The sequence below is a fragment of the Ursus americanus genome, chromosome 9 (assembly GCF_024610735.1).
Source record: "Ursus americanus isolate L20-20 chromosome 9, mUrsAme1.1.p, whole genome shotgun sequence".
Taxonomy (NCBI): domain Eukaryota; kingdom Metazoa; phylum Chordata; class Mammalia; order Carnivora; family Ursidae; genus Ursus; species Ursus americanus.
Genome location: NC_142135.1, coordinates 69,487,225 through 69,506,678, shown reverse-complemented (window position 1 = coordinate 69,506,678; position 19,454 = coordinate 69,487,225). Strand labels below are relative to the sequence as shown.

Genomic DNA, 19,454 nt, shown 5'->3' with positions numbered 1-19,454 from the left:
TACTTGCTAGGAATCTTGCAGGTAAATGAGGCAAAGCTCACACACTACAGGTTACGTGCTAATCACTGCTTGTTTTTTACAAATTTCACCTGGCAAAAAAATTTGCAAACTTATTTCATTCCAAAAGACTGAACATTAGCCAGACTGTTCTAGGTAATGGTGGGATTGCTCGAGGAAGGACACTGATTTTTACGGAGAGCACAGCTTTTGGACTTAATCTAAACTATAAAAAAGTATTCCGGTTTTGTACTTCTGAACTGTAAATCACATAAATGGAAATGTCTATAGACATATTTAAGTAAAGAAAAACATGCTTAATTTCTTTTGCTGGAATGATCTATATACCTGAGCTATGCTATACATTCCTTGAGGGCCAATGTTGTACTAAAGAGAGAATAAAAGACTTTAGAAATGACAGAGGTTTAAAGTCCTTTGACTAATTCCACTGGGATTATTCAAGTGCTTGGAAGGGGAGGGGTGAAAGCAAGGATAGAAAGGAGACAGATATTAGTGCCTGTTGTAATTACTATGTTCCCCATGGTCTGAAATGCTAAAAATGAATGTTTCCTCTATTACGAGGATATAAACCTTTCTCACTGCAAAGCTATTAGCATATATAATGCACATGTCTGAAAATCATGGCTTCTCTGTCATTCTTTTCAGACCTTTAGGGACCTGGGTTATTGTATAGTCCTGAATTATAGCCAACACATAATTTGTAGTCCTCTGGTTTTCCACATATTTTTAAAAAATCAGTTTAAGCCGTTTTACTGATATTTAATGGTTTGGTCTTTTCCAACAAATTAAAATGTTTGCATTGTCTGGAAAAAAAAACTGCTATGAAATTTACAAAAGAGAAGACACATGCATATACTTCACTGAGTGCCAGCATTTCTATCAACGAGATGATTTAAAAATGCAATTCTAGGAATTTATTAATGTAATATTTCTTTAAAAATAAATAAACAAGCTTCTCAGAAGTCAAAACATATATAAACTCTTGATCTGCGTGCACCATTCTAGGGCACATAAAGTCACAGGAAAATGAATGACATTAATTTGGACCTTTTGTACAAATACATTTCCTCCTGTATTTTGGGGACAGAAATTGTACCTTAACAGACTCGACATTTTTTTCCCTCTGATTTCAGTTCTTTCACCGCAAAGGTAGAATAAAACAAGAAATCTTACTTCCCCTATTCAGTTTTATTTCACTCTATGTCAGTTTAGCATATTTTAGATAGTCTGTATAATTTTTTAAAATAAAAGGACCATTCTAATGTTAATTTGGATCAATCTTCCAAACATATGATTCTAGGTTTCTAAAAGGGGCCCTCTTGAGGGGGCTTTTTGAAAGTGAACAAAAAAAGCACCCCGAGGCTGCCCAATTCACATTTAACCTACTTACATGAAAAAGGAACTGCTTTGGTTAAGAATAAACTTCCAGAAGCTCAGGTTCACGCGAAACACGCCAGCATATTAGTGAGGAAATGAGACAGCAAATAGTAACTCCTTTCATACCAGCAAAAGAATACTGTATTTATTTAAAACAGTTGGCAGAAATTCTCATTTTAATTAAATTACATTTACTGAAATAACATTTTCATAATTAAAAAAAAATAACCCATTTCTCCCAAAGAGCTAGCAAAAAATAATCACAGGAAATTCAAATGGGCAAAGGAGTAAAGCAACGGTTAGAATAAATGTGACGAATTTGGATTCCGACTGTGCGTTAGTTCGCTGGTTTATAGTGATTCAGAAGGCATTATTATCCTCTGTTGTCTTGTAAAATTAATATGAAATGGCTAACGAGTTTTGTTATTAACGATTTTTTTAGAGGAAGTAACTTAGTACAACTTTCATATCTTACTATATTTTTGTTACTTGCACAATGGAATCCTAGAACAGTAGTTTAGATCACAATAAAGCTATTATCCTCTGACCTCTTCTTTTTCCAAATAAGGAAACTGAGTCCAGAAAAGTTAAATGATTCCTTCTTAACCATTTAGCTAGTTAAAAAAAACTAAGTCTGGAACTCAGAGGCTTTCCACTGAACAGCTTTGTCCCAGAGCCAAGCATTTATATCTTCCGAGACGACAGGAAGGGGAGAAAAAAATGACACACCATCTATGTGGACTAAGAGAGAAACAAAATTCCATTCCAAAGCAAGGCTCAGGCTTTTTCACTCTTGGCTCCCTTCTTCAAAAGTTAATAGGAGAACCTAAGTTCACATTCCTCGGGGAACAAAAATTGTCAAATAATCAGGTTAAGTCTCAAGTATTGACAAAACCAATGAGTGGATAACATGTTTCCACGACTTACCAATGACAGCTTAAGTAAGAGCAAAATTTGCCATGAAACAAAGAATTTTGATTGCTGAATTCTTCCAAATAGACCAAAGATGGCCAAATGGTCAAATGATCAACCTCAATTATGGAAACCACACAGGGAAAAAGGAGGAACATTTAAACGAAGAGGAAAAGTAACACCAAAACCATGGGGAGCACAGAACCACCCTCTTCCTTCTTGGATATTGCTGAATGCTGGTCTTGTGAAGAATAAGAAGCGTTATATGATGTTGCAGTGCCCAATAAACTTTCTACCAGTCAGAAAAGGACTTAAAATAGCTTCAAACGTGTGCTGTTGGATAATTTATCAGCAAATACGTTGTGGTTAAGCCCCAGACAAGTAGGAGGTCTGTTACATTTGTACAAAAGGAACACCAATGAGCTATCATTAGCATCCTTCTCTATTATTGGGTCAAATCAAAGTACAAGTGTGTTGTCTTTTGAGAACAGATTAATAACGTATCACAGGTTTACAATCTCAACTAACTGCGGTACAAAAATCTAATACAAATACAAGCTAAATCTCATAATACTAAATATTTGTCACAATGAGAAATGAAAATGAGCTCCTGTTCTATACTAATTATGAACCACTTGCCTTCCCCCGAAATTATTTGTCTCACAACTCAGATCAATAGAGCCCACAAATTCTATGCATTGTAAAACTTCCTCCAAATACTTCCAGCAATATTTTTCACTTTTTCTACTCTGTGTAATGCTGAATTGGATCATAGCATGAGGGCCATCTAAACTCAGAGGCCCCAACTCTTACTGTTAGGAAAAAAACAAACAAAAATTCTCCCTAAGAGTTTAATTTGCAAATTAATTTCCTTGTTCGCTATCAGTTATTCTCAACTTACAAGCTTCCAGGCCAAACTCATTATGACCAAAAGCTCATTATGACTAAAATGCAACAAAACTTAATGTTAATAAAAATAATGTATTGCATTTCATAGGATTGAACCCAAATTGGCAAACACAAACTGCACTCCACAGATCACTAATGTGTCTGGAGATATTAACAGATATTGGGTGAAGAAGGAGAGGGTCTCAAGAAATATTTAAATCAACTTCAATAAGTACCTTTTCTACAGGCCCTCTTAGTACTTCTTAACTGCACAACAAACCCAAAAGAAGGAAGGTTGGTATGCTATCATTTTCTGAACTTATGTAAGCATAGAAAACCAAATTTCCAAGGATCCTTCTTCATTTGTGGAAAAGAAAAAAAAAAATCTATCTTAAATATATAGCTTAGCTAATGTTCCAATTTAAAACTATAATAGTAACAAACATAACATTATTTCTAAACAAATTCCCTCCTTCCAAATGCATTGTGGGAAATTGAGGCTTACATTTTTCGCAAGTTTGGCTGGCCCAAAACTATTCTTTGTAAATGGAGGAGATAGAAATTCACTCTAAGGGTCAGGGTCCTTCCATTACAAAAAGCAGAGATTAACTCCTACTGAAAACTCCATCCTTGATTAGAATTGTGGGCACAAATTTAAAAAATGAAGACTTTATTTTACCTACTTAATTTGCCTATCTTATACACTTAAGTTTTTTCCTCCATCTTTCTCTGATAGAAAATGACATTTCTTTCCTTGCCTTTCCAAGATATAAAATTATATCTGTCATTTCATTTCTAGCTTGAAAAGGTATAATTATAACAATAATTATTATATGCAATTACTATGGATAAAATAAGTAATCTAACTTTGTGAATTGGAAAGGAACCTCGTGAATATAGCCCTTATAAATGGGGACAATAATGGCATGAGTTTATAAACACAATGTTCTTTTAACCATGCCTGGCACATAAAAAATGATATATATGTGTTTGACATTATTATTATGCTTATCATACATTTATATAAGCCCTCACTCTTTCATATTTAGCATTTACACAGGTTTCCTGAAGACTTTTGTATTTTATCATTAATTGAATGAAACATATGCACTAACTCTGAATCATGAAGATAATGATTTTTTAAAGGTTGAAAAGATAGGTAGAAACTGTATTTTTCTCAATGTCCAATAAGAAATAACATTCTCTGGCGGTGCCTGGGTGGCTCAGTCATTAAGCATCACGCGCTTGATTTTGGCTCAGGTCACGATCTCAGGATGATGGTGAAATCAAGCCCCAACCCGGCTCCATGCTCAGCATAGAGTCTGCTTGAGATTCTCTCTCCCTCCCTTTCTCTCTCCCTCTACCCCTCCTCCTGCTCATATGCACACGTGCGCTCTCTCTCTAAAATAAATACGTAAATTTTTAAACAAAAGAAAGAAAGGACATTCTTTCTTTCTGAGGTGTGGAATTGAATGTAATAATATAGTCCCAGTAGCCACAGAGCCTCCACAGAGGTCTAGCAGGGGGAGCGGGTAATAATAAAGGAGAAGGAGGCTGAGGATGAAGAAAAAAATACAAAGAGGAAAGAGGAGGAGAGAAAAGGGAAGAAAAGGAGGATGATGAAGAGAAGAAAGAGGAGAAGAAGAAGGAGGGAAAGAGGGGGAAAGAAAAAAAAGGAAGTAAAAAAGGAAAAAGAAGAAAGAGAAAAGCAACTTTTATTAAGTCTCACTCTTGTGTGCCAGGCATTCTAAGTGTTTTACATATTTTTGTTCATTTAATCTTTACTCCCCGGTGTGCTTGATAACGTGATCTCCAGTTTAGAGATTAGGACACTGAGGCACAGACAGGTGAGGTACGTTGCTGTACCATTATGATGTGAGTGTTGGAGTCTCGCCACACTCCCAGCCAAACCGACCATGAAGGCTGTGTTCAGAACCACTTCACCAAAGTGATAATGTTACCCACTATACTCAGGTTAAGGTAAGGTATACAGAGGCAGCTATGGGCCCAGAGGAAGAACACAGAACTGAAGCTGGGTCTCCTGGAAGGAGTGATATGGAAAGAGTTTGCAGGTGTCAACCAGGTGGAGCAGGAAGGGGGCATCTGAGCCAGGGAGAGTAGGCTGGGCGAATTCACAGTGGCTTGAAGCAGCAAGGCACTTGCAGAGGCAGGGCATAGTGCGTGTGAGGGAATGCTGAGAGCAGACACCTGGGAAGAAGCCAGGAGTCCAGCTAGGAGGGTCTATGTGCACACAAAGGAGTTGACAGCAAGAAGGCTGGAACTTCAAGTGATCCAGTGTGAAGTGATGAGGGCTAACCCCAGGGAAAGGAAATTGCAAAGGATGGTGGTGAATAGGAGCAAAGGGTCGTGGTGAAAAGGAAAGAGATTTAGTTCAAGAACAGAGAGGTATTAGCAACCCTTTGGATGTAGAGGATGACAAGAACAAATAATCTAGAATCTCTCCCAGCGTATTGGCTTGGGTGACCAGACCAATTGGTACAATTCTCCACATCAGAAATTATAGCAAAGAAACAAGCAGGATTGGGAGGAACAGTGTTGGATTTGAACCTCCTGGTTTTGAAATGCAAGGTATTTCTCTCTCTTTTTTAAGGTGGGGGGAAGGGGCAGAGGGAGAAAGAGAATCTTAAGCAAGTTCCATGCCCAGCTCAGAGCCAGACTTGGGGCGCTATCTCACCATCCTGAGATCACGACCTGAGCCAAAAATCAAGAGTGGGACCCTTAATATACTGAGCCACCCAGATGCCCCAGAAATGCAAGATATTTAATTACAGATGCCTCAACAACAATTGAATATAGAGGTTTAGAAATAAGAAAAGTCCATTGAAGGTGTAATTTTAGAGACCTTGGTTTATGGGTGGTGGTTGAAGTCATTTGTTTGGGATAGATCACCCTAGAGAACCAGGTTCATAGAAAGGGGTTCCAAAAATGAGCCCTGGGCAAAAATAGACAAGGCAAGAAACAACAATTGTTGGAGAGGATGTGGAGAAAGGGGATCTCTCCTACATTGTTGGTGGGAATGCAAGTTGGTACAGCCACTCTGGAAAACAGTGTGGAGGTCCCTTAAAAAGTTAAAAATTGAGCTACCCTATGATCCAGCCATTGCACTACTGGGTGTTTACCCCAAAGATACAGACGCAGTGAAGAGAAGGGCCATATGCACCCCAATGTTCATAGCAGCATTGTCCGCAATAGCTAAATCGTGGAAGGAGCCGAGATGCCCTTCAACAGATGAATGGATTAAGAAGCTGTGGTCCATATATACAATGGAATATTACTCAGCTATCAGAAAGAACAAATTCTCAACATTTGCTGCAACATGGACGGCACTGGAGGAGATAATCCTAAGTGAAATAAGTCAAGCAGAGAAAGACAATTATCATATGATTTCTCTCATCTATGGAACATAAGAACTAGGATGATCGGTAGGGGAAGAAAGGGATAAAGAAAGGGGGGGTAATCAGAAGGGGGAATGAAACATGAGAGACTATGGACTATGAGAAGCGGACTGAGGGCCTCAGAGGGGAGGGGGGTGGGGGAATGGGATAGGCTGGTGATGGGTAGTATGGAGGGCACGTATTGCATGGTGCACTGGGTGTTATACGCAACTAATGAATCATTGAGCTTTACATCGGAAACCGGGGATGTACTGTATGGTGACTAACATAATAAAATAAAAAATCATTTAAAAAAAAATGAGCCCTGGGGAACGCTAGTAGTTATGTTCACAAGTTCAGCACGGTACAACCAGACATCTCCAAAATAGAACACAATTTTCAGTGAATTAAAAAGCATTGGCTCATCAACTTGATAGGTCCCCAGAAGAAGAGGAACATAGGGAGAAACAGCCAGAAAGGTACAAGAAAAACATATGATATATTTTACAATGAGTCCGATACTATAAGGACAAATTTCACAAAGGGCAGTGGCCAGTGGATTTGGCAACATGGAGATCATTGTTGACCTTTAAAAATGGTAGGAGCCTAAGAAGGTATAGGGCAAAGAAGAGTTAGTACAGGTGAAAACAGTGTGAAACATGAGTAGACTGACCTTTCAAAAGCTTACAAGCAACTTGGGTTTAAACAGTTGTATTTCAAGATGGAAGAGGCATGAGCATGTTCAGAACACAGGGAACCTCAAGATGGAAGACGTGGGAGAGAGATAGATGGAGAAAGAACATCAAGAAAGAATGAATAGTGGGTGTGGACAGGTTTAGACATTATGGCTACAAGGAAATATTTATGCACTTAGTAACCCCTATTTTCTTTTGAAGAATGTTTCAAGGTCATCTTGTGAAATGATGAGATCAGTGGGATAGCAAGTTTGAAAAAGAGGTAAAAGTGTGCAATTATCTTTGGTGGGGATCAGAGAAGTGACTGACTGATGCTATTGCATGATGGTATCCTAACCAAAAGTACTTTTTTAAAAAACCCTGTAAAATGGAGAATATTAATCACAGATAGAGATATCTTCTAAAGTAAGAAAATAGTGTTTCCGATTTTTCAAATAGGGACTGCATCTACAGAAGACAGTGATCGCTAGCTATATTGTAAATTACAATTTGGTGGAAATCCTTTTTCGCTTATGTTCATGCTTCTGCAATAATCATGCAAAGTCCCCAGACACGGGGAAGGATCAAGGGTAGGACAAATTTAGTGTCTGATTTTCTCAGAGACCACTGAAAAGGAGGGAGGAAATGAGGAAGCGTCGGGGTTGGAGTGGTGGGGTGGCTTAGGAGCAGAAGGAAAGTCTCAGAATGTCAACACTCGATTCACACTTGTGTTGACACATTCGCCATTCTTTGCACATGCCACAAAGCACCAGTCACCTGCTTAGGTCTTAGGAACTGAAGAGGTTTACAAAGCTAAGCTTCATATGGAATGCTCTCCGCTCAGAGATTGATATTAACCTCCAGAAAAGAAAATGCTCCTTCCTTAATTAACTGCTCAATCATCAAATTCTAATGACAGCTTGCCATAGCTATGTATTAATTTAAGGAGTAACACATTTGAAAGGAAAAGTTATAAAGAATTTCTGGGAAAAGAACTGCAGAAAACTTAAAATGCACTAATTTTAGAATTATGAGACAGCCAAACTTCCATACACCTTTTTTTTTTTTGGTTACAATGCCCGAAACTGTTAAGTTATGATTGGGTCTAAAAGGAAACCTGAATTATTGTCTGTGCGTTTCATCCAGGTGAGTAGGTTTTGACCACAGGTGGCTATGAGGATTTATGGCATAGACATTCAGTTGGGTGTTAATCCATATCCACTCATTAAGTAGCCCAAAATATTGTCTCTGTAGTGCTGTGATCCAGCTACTTAGAGCTGTGGCCAAAAAAGTTAAACCTAGAGAAATCAGCAATTTAAAAGAAATTCCAAATTTTTCTAAATTTTCTGTTGTAGTTTTTTTTTTAAGTCCTCATGTTTTCCCATTGGACAGAGTGTTGTAGAATATTCTTACAATTTTATCACTTGCCCAAAAAAGGAACATAAAGGAATAAGTGTCAAGTTAAAGTTATATGAAAGAGATCACCTTTAAAGTTCCTTAAAGGCCTGCACTTCCTCTGATTTTCTTATAGTCTTGCTCCCTTTCCCTCAACCTCCCTAAGGGACAACGGATTACACAGAGTAGGTGTTCAAGTAAATGCTGAATGGGTTGAAATCCATTGTAGTTCACGTATTGTAGTTCATGTGTTCTTTTTTAAATTCATGATTACATAAATAGATCAACTTGCTAATCAAAGAGGAAATAAGACTTATGCATTTCCAATCAAGAAATCGTAAGAATACCAGTTTCAACTCTATCCTTCCTTGATCATCAAGGCATTCTGACATAGACATAAAAAAAAAGAAAAAAAAGTTATTTTTGCAATAACGTCCCTAAGTATATTGCTCTATAGGTAGAAACAGTGTGAATTCCGTTTTCTTTTCTTATCACTGGCACTTTGCCACTGCTGGATTGTAGTGGATTGGTAACATCATCACATCCCAGTGATACAGGAAGGATTGCTACTCAAGAACAAGAGCTGAGAAAATACAGAGGACATTTTTTTTCATTACTATTTTTTTTAGGAAAATAAATCGTGCTCATATTTGGCAAGTTACATAGTAATGAATGAAAGAATGAGTTGTTTGGTATCTTGCTCTGACTACAGCCACATTGGCGACATATCATAGAAAATCTGAAACTATGGAGATCTTCGTAGACCATGAGGCCATGTTTTCCAGCTATAATGTCTTCCACTGGGAAATATGACTAAGCACGCATGTCACTTACTGGGTAGAGTATTTCTAATTCTTCCTTTATTAGTTACAGCTATTTCAAGTGACCCAGGTTTAATAATATATCTAAATAGAGCAAAATCTATTATTTACAACATAGGAGTGGTGCTAGTTTCATTTTCGCTTCATTTTTTCATTAAAAGGTGGAAAATGTTTTTTCATTTTGCTTGGCATTATTTAAAATTGCTGTGGGACTCAAATACATGTATTTATCATCCTGGCTAAAAGTAATTAATTGAATTTACTAACCCAAATGCATAACAGGGCAGCTACTTACAAATAAACGATTCTCCCACATTTCAGCTCTCTTCAGAATGGTTAAAAAGTCTAAGGTTAAATAGCAAGTTAAGGCACCACCCATGCACATTTTTTTTAATGTATCTCTTATACCTACACAATGATAAAATGCGTTGAATTTCTCAACTAAGGTCAAATAACCAAAAAAATGTCCATACAACAAATCCCTACCTGGAAACATGCAAACCTGTCTATGCTTCTGCTTATCATTTCAGAAGATGTTAGAAATATTTCAGCGTTGTATGAACTTGGTTAGATTTCACAACCATTATAATCTCTGCATTTTGTTAAATATCCTTTTGCTCTGCCCTAGCCACCATCAGGAAAACCTCAAAAAATGAATAAAAGCACAACAGCAACAACAAATATCCAAAACTGTACTGAGCAAAACCACACTAAGGACATCATTCAAAACCAAACAGTTGTTGGGGTTGGTGGGGGTGTGGAGATCTTGGCTCTAGTATTCAGAATCCAATTTATTTTGAGGTCAGCATGGATAGTAGAAATTTTTTTAATCTCAGTTTTCCTATCACAGAAATTCAAGTCCTCAAGACATTATCATTGGATGGTATCCCAGAAAATTAAACACAAATCCCTGAGCTACAGAACAATGTTCATGGCCTCCATAAATCTACTTAATAGAAATTGAGAGTCTTCTCTCGGACAGATTTGGAAGACCTGACTTAAACAATATTAAGTGTTTCCATCTAGAAATGACATAACATAATATGCCCCATTCACCCCTCTGCCCTTCAAAGGACCCCAAAACAAACCCCAGGCATTCCCTTCAAGACCCTCACTTAAATAACACGGGTCTGGTGCAGCTTACACATATTATTATGCAAAGAGAAAGCATTAATTGTCAAAGTTCGTACAATGTTCTCCTATTTTACCACTGTCATTGATATTTATATATTTTGCTTTTAAAAAAAAAAAAAAGCTTGCATTGTCCAGCTAATAATTTTAATTCTCCACCTCAGTCCTTGGACAAGTCACTTCACTTCTCCATTCCTAAATTTTCCAACAAGAAATCTGTCACAAACCTGGTGTATTTCAGTTCTCTGAACAAGTATCTATCAAACTTCAGTTAGAGAGGCAAAGAACTGTGTGCTCTGCTGATACGGCTACCCAGGATGAGTACCTAAGAAACATATTGATAACTAGCCAGGAAATGAACTTCCTACATTTACATTTCTTAACAAAATGTTGACTACTTGTAGAACAGAGAGAAAGCAGCAGGTGAAGAACTAAACATGTTCCTGGTAAGAAAACTGACCATCAGTAGAGTAAGCAGCAAGTATTGAATTAACATTTATCTACCATTTTTCCTGTAAGGTATCCAGATGGATCTAGATGAAAAATGTCAGGCCCCTAAAGCCGAACCTAACTGTCGAGACATTATTCACAAAAAATGATGAAGTGACAATGAAATATAGTACAAAAGTGGTGTAATGTTAAGTACTAAAATATAGTAGACTGCTGCTGAATATTATAGATAGAAACTGAAATTAGAGAAAAATCAAGGTGAACTGAAATTAGGAAAAATTGAGAAGTAGGACATATAGCCCTTAACTCTGTGCTTTAAGAATTTGGTTCAAGCACAAGCATTCAAGGTGAGAATGTCCAACACTCAGCGAGAGCATGAGACTCCAGGCCTTTGGAAACAGAAGGCTAGCGTCATGAGGTTTAAGGTTTCCTGCAAGAGAAGGTAAGCAGACACTGGAGGAGGGAGAGAATTAAATTGTGACTGAGGAAGATCAGACCACTGGCTGGTCTGTTCCATGTAAGCCAAACTGAAGTCAGGGACAGCAGATCAAGACCCCCTTTGGCGAGATAGCTGAGAGATAGCACGGTGACAGCAGAAATTCAATCAGAACCCATGAAGACAAATGAACAAAAGTTACTGGTAAAATTTATTGAGGAAGGAAAGGACACAGTCAAAGAAGACTTTCATGTTTTTAGCTTGAAGGACCAGAAGAACAAAGACGATAATGGCAAAAATGGTGAAAGGGAGACAGTGAGATGTTTGGTTTTGGATATGCTGGCCTGAAATTATCTGTAAATAGAAAACAAATAATCGCAGGGTTTGAAGTCTGGGGAGGTCAGTTTCTTAGGAAACATCACAGAATCCTAGCTAAAACCAGGCCAATCCATGTACCCACTTGAGATCTAAGGGCAAAGATGGAAAGGCAGCAGTGGAAAGGAGATAAAGCTCTCTCCTTGACCAAATGTCAGTCAAGTTCCTCGGTGCCTCAACCATGGGCTTCAGTGTCCGTCCTTGCAATGTCCCGTTTTAGCAAGAATCCCACTAAGCCAGTTTCGAGAGACTCCCCCATCAGTCTCTGACCAAATTCCCCATCCTTTATCATCCTGGGCTTAATAACTGATCACACTTGACCTACCTACAGCAAGAATCGTGCTGCGTCAGTTTCAGCAAGAATTTCCCCCACTCTTCGTAATCACCCTTAGTCATTTTCCATCCACTGACCTCTACATGCCTCAAACTAGCTCCTTGACTATAAATCCCCACTTATTCTCACTGTATTTAGAATTGGCCCTATTCTCTCTTCCCTACTGAAATAGTCTCGACACCACTTGTCCCAACAATCTCGAATAAAGTCTTCCTTACCATTTTGACAAATGTCAGGATAATTTTTTCTTTAATGAGGGTCAGGTCAAATGGTTTGCCCATCATTAAGGGGTCATGAAGGGTCCATCAAGGAGAGAGAGAAAGCTCAGAAGGGCCAAGAGAGAGTAAGGTGCCGTAAACCAAGTGAGTAGAATCTTTCAAGGAGAGGGACCTCCACTGTATGATACATATCCAAGAGCAGCCAACAACTGCACAAATGACTTGGCTGGAAGAATTCAGTGTTTGTCTCAAGAAAGCATACTAGCAAGAGGGTTGAAGTAAAAGTGGTACTGCAAGGGGTTGAGAAGGAAAGGCTGTTCGAGAAGTGAAAATCACAGCCATTCAGCAAAGCAAAATAAGATAAACCATATCCAGTGATAGAAGGAGCTCTTTACTACAGATGATCCCTGACTTGAGATGGTTTGATTTAAGATTTCTTGACTTGATGATGGTGCAAAAGCATTATGCACACAGTAGAAACTGTACTTTGAATTTTGAATTTGGATCTTTTCCCAGACTAGTAGTATGGGGTACAATACTTCCTCATGATGCTAGGCAGGGGCCATGGGCTGCAGCTGTCAACCCTGTGATTATGAGGGTCAACCATCAATACATTTATAACCTTTCTGTTTCTCACTTGCAGTGTAATATCCAGTACATTACATGAGAGAGTCAACATTTTATTACAAAATAAACTTTGTGTTAGATGATTTTGCCCAACTGTAGACTAATGTAAGTCTTCCTAGTATGTTTAAGGTAGACCAGGCTGAGCTATGATGTCCTGTAGGTAAAGTGTATTGCATGTAGTTTTAACTTACGATTTCAACTTATGATGGTTTTATCGGGAAGTAATCCCATTGTAAATGGAAGAACAATTGTATAGAGAAGTATCAGAGACACAAGGAAGAGAACATGGGAGGGTCTTTAAATGATGCTTAACTCTGGATTTGCCTATAGTGCTGAATGTGAATTTTCAAGCTGGTGAAATTAGAGACAAACCAAACATAACTACTTAATTTTTAAAAAAGAATTCTTAATAATGTCAAATAGATAGCTTTGATAGCATGTTAAACTAAACATATATGCTTTTGGCCTCCTCCTGCTTGGAAATATCTTTCCCTATGGGGTGAAAATATTTAATGTGATTAATATAATGGTTATTCTTCATGCTAGTAAGTTTTTGCTATTAGTTAATTGTTATATACAAACTGTTTCTCATGTAGATTTTAAGTAAAAACAGTTGCTCTAGTCAAAAAGATACTCTTTTCATTAGGTGTCATATGTCAGATCTTTTTCGCACCCAAATGCCAGCCCATTTTATTATAGTCTTCTTTATACAGTTCTCTAGTTGCACCATCTATGGTCTGTCCAAATCCTTAACTCCAGGAAAGATACAGTCTAATAACAAAAACAACAGCTAAGACACTATCAGTAATAGTACTGGGATGTCATTTGTATTGCACTTTATAAAGCAATTTCAGGGGCGCCTGGGTGGCTCAGTCAGCTGGGTGTCTGCCTTCAGCTCAGGTTGCAATCCCGGAGTCCCTGGATCGAGCCCCACGTCGGGCTCCCTGCTCATCATGGAGTCTGCTTCTCCCTCTGCCCACCACCCACACCCGCTCCTGCTCTTTCTCTCTCTCTCTCAAATAAATAAAATCTTACAAAAAAAAAAAAAGAAGCAATTTCATATATGTATTACTTCATAATTGAATCCTCACAACAACCCAAAAAGCCAGTAGGATTTTGAATTTTACCAAGCAAATCGAAGGCAGAGAGAGTGAGCCTGCGTCAGGTCATGCGGCTCCTGCAGGACCTGTCTTTCGGGCAGCGTACTGTCCCATGGTGTCAGAACGCCCCTGCCTGCACAAGGCAGCTCTGGTCTAGGATGAACACCTCTGAGGAACTCTACTGCAGTCACAGATGACAACTTTCGCTGAAATTATGAACATTCCCCTCTGTAATTTAAAGACCATAACCACAAACGTAAGTGTTCTTAGTTCTGCCAGTGAGCACAGTATTTTTCTAACAAGCTTGCAGATGCCCAAGGTCTGTGCTGTGACTCTGGCTCCCTTTTTCTCTTGTGAGCTTGTCCTGAAGTATTTCACCTGTTCTCGAGAACACGTGTAAGTTTAAAGTGTCTTCTTCAGTTCTGCATCAGAAAGTCCCTGTAGGAGTGACGCTCTACACTTTGAAATGGGACAGGCCCTGGAAAGGCATGATGCCTGGTCCCCCAAGAATGTGTGTCTCATCGCTCTGGCCCCTGGGTCTCTGATGTCCCACTTCCTGAGCTGTCCCTACAGCATACAGGATCTGCAGAAGCACAGACTTCTATTATCCTGGCCCAGAGAATAGCTCCTGTGCCGATTCCCTGCTGGGGGGAGTTGGAAGTTTCCAGATAGCCTCGATGAAAGACTAAGACTTTTCCAGACTAAGAGCTTGAACAATTGACATTTTATTTACACAGTTGATGCTGAATGAAGTTCGATACTTATTGATTCTTGCTTGTTTGCTAAGGGCTATGATGTAGAAAATGTGCTATTAAAAAAGGAAAATTTATTTATTGGACTATAAAGAATAGAGGCAATTGAAAGCCTGGCACCCTATATCTGGGACAATTATTTTGGCCCCTTAACTCCTGGTAAGACAAATGTTAAACATAATAAGTGGCAACTCGTTTCCAATGCAGTCTTGGTCGCACTTGGGAACGCACGCACTGTTGCAGGGAGAAAATGAATCAACGTAGGGGTAAAAAAAAAAAAATACAGAAAAAAAGGACACGCAGCAAAATGTATTATCCACACCAACAACTACATTATGAAAAATATTAGTACTGTCGCCCAGAATCATAAAGCCTAGTTCTCGTTGTACTATATCCCCGGCTTGGGGACAGTAGAGTTTCATGGGCCAGTCTGGAAATCGAGGCAGAGCAGAGATGGCAAGCCAGGGGCCTGAGGAGCCACGATCTCTGTAGGCCTTTGGGAACCTCTGCCAATCACCAGTGTCCCTCCCAGAGCCTGGGACGGCAGTGCCTGCCCCACCGGTCAGAGTTCACCTGCAGGTTGGTGGAAATTATAAATCTTTACATGCTGTGTCTGACGGTGCATGTGAAAGGTTTTACAACGGGAGGAATTTAGTTTTGGTATAGCAAGGGGGTATTCAAGTAAGTTCAGGATCACAGCACAAATGAATTGAGAGACAGGAAAAGCTCGGGTCTGGCTTCTACACAAGATTCTTGCAACTCCCTAAGCCACACACACTCATTTGGTTCAGGTTTGTTTTGTTTTGTTTTTTTTGGTCTTTTGTTTTGTTTTTAATATTTCTCTTATGGTGCAACAGAAGACCCACTCCATGGGTCGATGGTGGCGTATGTTTCACATTTTTGACTGCGTGTTCAGAGCATCATTCAGTCTCCCTGAAGAGCTGCGCTTGAAAAAATGTCTTTACATGACATCTAAGTAAAGTAGAATAAAACACCTCCGAAGGTATTGATCATGGAACTTGGGAATGCTCCAGTAACTGTAACTTGTTAGGCAGGTGAAGCACTAACTTCCGTTGGCATCACGTTCCAAGCAACGATGAAGAAGTGGACAAAACTGAGGCAAAAGAGGGGCACCTGAGTGGCTCAGTTGGTTGGGCGACTGCCTTGGGGTCAGGTCATGATCCTGGAGCCCCAGTATTGAGTCCCGCATCGGGCTCCCTGCTCAGCGGGGGTCTGCTTCTCCCTCTGACACTCTCCCCCCTCTCATGCTCTCTCTCTCCCTCAAGTGAATAAATGAAATCTTAAAGAAAAAAAATTGAGGCAAAGGAATAACAGGTAACCCCATCCTATTTTTAAAAAGCCATAAATAACTGACAGTAAGAGTCATTTAAATCAAGCGAATCCCATACGACAGGCTTTCCGTGGCTACTGTAATACTAGACCTTTACTAAAAACTGTGTATGTATTTCTTTCCACTTCCCCATAATTTAAATGGGATAAATATTTATAAAGGGGAGAAGCGATAAAATCATTTTACCTTGAGCCTTATAATCAAAAAGGTCTGTTTTAATTTGGTTCTCTGATCTGAATGTTTCCAGTCCACTAAGTCAGGGATTGAATTCATTCTATCTGAGGGTAGCTTTTTGAAACAGAACATTTTAGTTGAGTTCTGATTTTGCCCTACTCTCATTAATACCATTTGATGGCCCATAACTAGTAATTTTAGGATAGTAGTTCAATTTTATTTCATTAAACATCGTATTTGTTTGTCTTGGTTTTAATTTGGAAAAGGCTTATATTCTCTTTTTTTTCCAAGTTAGAACAGAACCACTAATGACTTAAAAGTCTGCTTTTAAAGAAAATCTTCCACAGAGAATTGGGGAATTGGAAACATCTCTTTTCAATGGGTCTGCTTGGCAAACTCTACCCACGGGGCCTTGAGGCCATGAGACAGGAAGTGTCCTCATGTCAAACAACACTGTGAAACCTACTTGTGACCAGCACTGGGGGTTGCTTGCAAACAGTATGACTGCACAGCTCTAACTATCTTAGAATATATTTATGGAGGGGCATCTGGGTGGCTTAGTCAGTTGAGTGTCCAACTCTGGATTTCGGCTCAGGTCATGATCTCAGGGTGGTGAGATCGAGCCCCGCATCAGCCTCTGAGCTCAGTGGGGAGTCGGCTTGAGATTCTCTCTCCCTCTCCCTCTGCCCCTTCCCCCTCTACCCCCCCCACATCCATAGTCTCTCCCTCTCTTTCTGAAAAAAAAAAAAAAGAATATATTTATGGATATGAATTTTATGAAATTAATGCTAAATATCTTGTACACCTCTACCCTTCCTACAGACATTAAACATATATTTATTTAATGCCTTCTGGGTGTGGGCACAATGCTCATTGTTAAGGGGAAAGGAAAATGAACAAGGTAATAGATTTTGCCCTTAAATGAAAAGGAGGCTAAAATTTAGGAGACACCTACCAGGTGCTATGTACCCTAGACTGCATCTTTGTTACAACTACAAGCATTCTCAAAAATAATGCTGAGCAGTTGTATGACTTTTGTCAGCTGAGTGATAAAGTGGCTTGTAAGATTTCTTTTAATATATCTTTATCTGTGTATCTCCATTCTTGTAATTTGTGTAATTAAACTATGTTCCCCATCCCTTCCCTTCCTTTATTTTGAAATTGGGGGGGGGGAAGGACGTCACTCTATTCAATTTCATTTCTCCCTGCCCCACCCCCTCTTTTTTAAAAAGAATTCACAGTCAGTCAGAGATTTCCACAGAAGAGGCTATTTCTGGACTCGTACTGTTGTAGCTGGGGGTGGGGGAGTGAGGGTAGGCAGAGAAAACCTGACTCCAAGTACAGGCGTTCCTTTGTACCTCAATGGACAATCAACAGACTGACTCAGGAAAGGAATTCCAAGTATAGTTTTCTTAATAGGCTAAAATTAGAAGGGGGGGTGGGGGTAGGACAGAGAAAAAAAGGAGCGGAAAGGGAGAGAGAGAGGAACAAGAAGAGTACAGAAATGTATCTGGAAATTCTTCGTCCCGGAACCTGTATTTATTATTATTACGTTTATTTAGGTAAAATTTCAAATCAGTACTTAAAAGCTAGCTGTCCTTATTTTAAATCTTCTGCAGTTCTGTATATCATAGGGGGAAGGAGACCTTAACAATCAAACAGTCCTCCTATCAATAATTCAAATAATATTTTGAGAGTCATTCTAATATATTTGGCTATTAGACAGGTTTACTGGAAAAATAAAATAAAAATGAGTGCCTGATCATTTTCGGTTTTTAAGTCAACACTACAAGGAACATTTATGGAGATGAAATATATTCGCAATAAGAGTGCTTTGAAATAAATGCTATTAAGAAAGCTTAGGGGATGATTATATTTTATTTCAATAGAAAAGACAATTGAACTCTGGTCTTGTCTTCTGTTTCAACATCATGTCTCTCTGTCCCTCCTCTTCTTGTAATAAATATTCTCTTGCCAGCCCTCTTACTGACAATAATGTAGGTGAACTCTGCACCGTGTACATCTGTCATTATTAATGACCCTGGGAGAGAGAAACGATAACTCACTCTTTTAGGAACCAAGACAGCAAAACACTATAGAAATTTCCTTTCACGTTTTCTGCTGCAAGAATATTTGCATTGATCCTTTCTAAATTCACAAACAAACCTCAGTAGAACAGAAGGGAAAAAAAAAAAGGAAAACCCTCACATTTTTAACTTCAACTGAAAAGTACTGTTAATACAGACGACACTTGTTGCTCTATGAAGGGTTTTATGACAGCAATACTATATATATTCAGCGTTTTCTGTATACAATACATTTAATCCTTTTAAAGCTCAGGCCATAAAGAATTTTATTGTAGGAAACATCTCTTTTACTCACAGGCTTAAATAACTTTCAATAGGACTAGCCCGCAGAATGTCCTTACTAAAATACTTATTCCATTCCCCAGGTTTATAAAAGGATATATTTATTTTAAATTGACCCTTTCACATATTTTGCACTTGAAAGAAGTCTTAAAATATTATGTTTTTATGATCAAAATACAAACCAAATGTTATAGAGACAAAGAAAAAGAAACACGTGTTTCTTTAAGAACAAAGAGCCCTTTAATCACGTCTTAGAAAAATGAGAGGATGAGTGTGTTAATACTGTGCTGGAAAATTGCCACAGAAAGTCTGTGGGAGCCACTTCTTAAAGGAGGGACAGGTAACATTCTCTAATACGATTAAAATACATCAGTTCACACGGACATTTTATTTCAAACCGATTTGTTGATAACAACATTCTGTCTGTTCTCAATTTTAAACGATCTATGTTATTATCAGCTACTTCTCCTTAGCATTTGATGCTGATGAAATGTTGTCAGGGGGGTTATTTTGACTTACTGGAAATGGACTTTTCCAGAACATAAAGTTGAAAACTTCAATAGATTGGGAGGGCTTGGTTAAAGCCACTAATATACTCTGCTAAGTCTCTCCTGTCTTCCCACTGGCTCCTTGTACTACTGACAGGTCAAATTCTAG

At 38.7% G+C, this 19,454-nt stretch overlaps 1 protein-coding gene across 1 annotated transcript in view; it reads right to left on the bottom strand.

The window, feature by feature from the left end:
- TOX (thymocyte selection associated high mobility group box) overlaps nucleotides 1–19,454 on the bottom strand; it is a 293,528-nt gene that overhangs the window by 241,040 nt on the left and 33,034 nt on the right. The window lies entirely within an intron of this gene.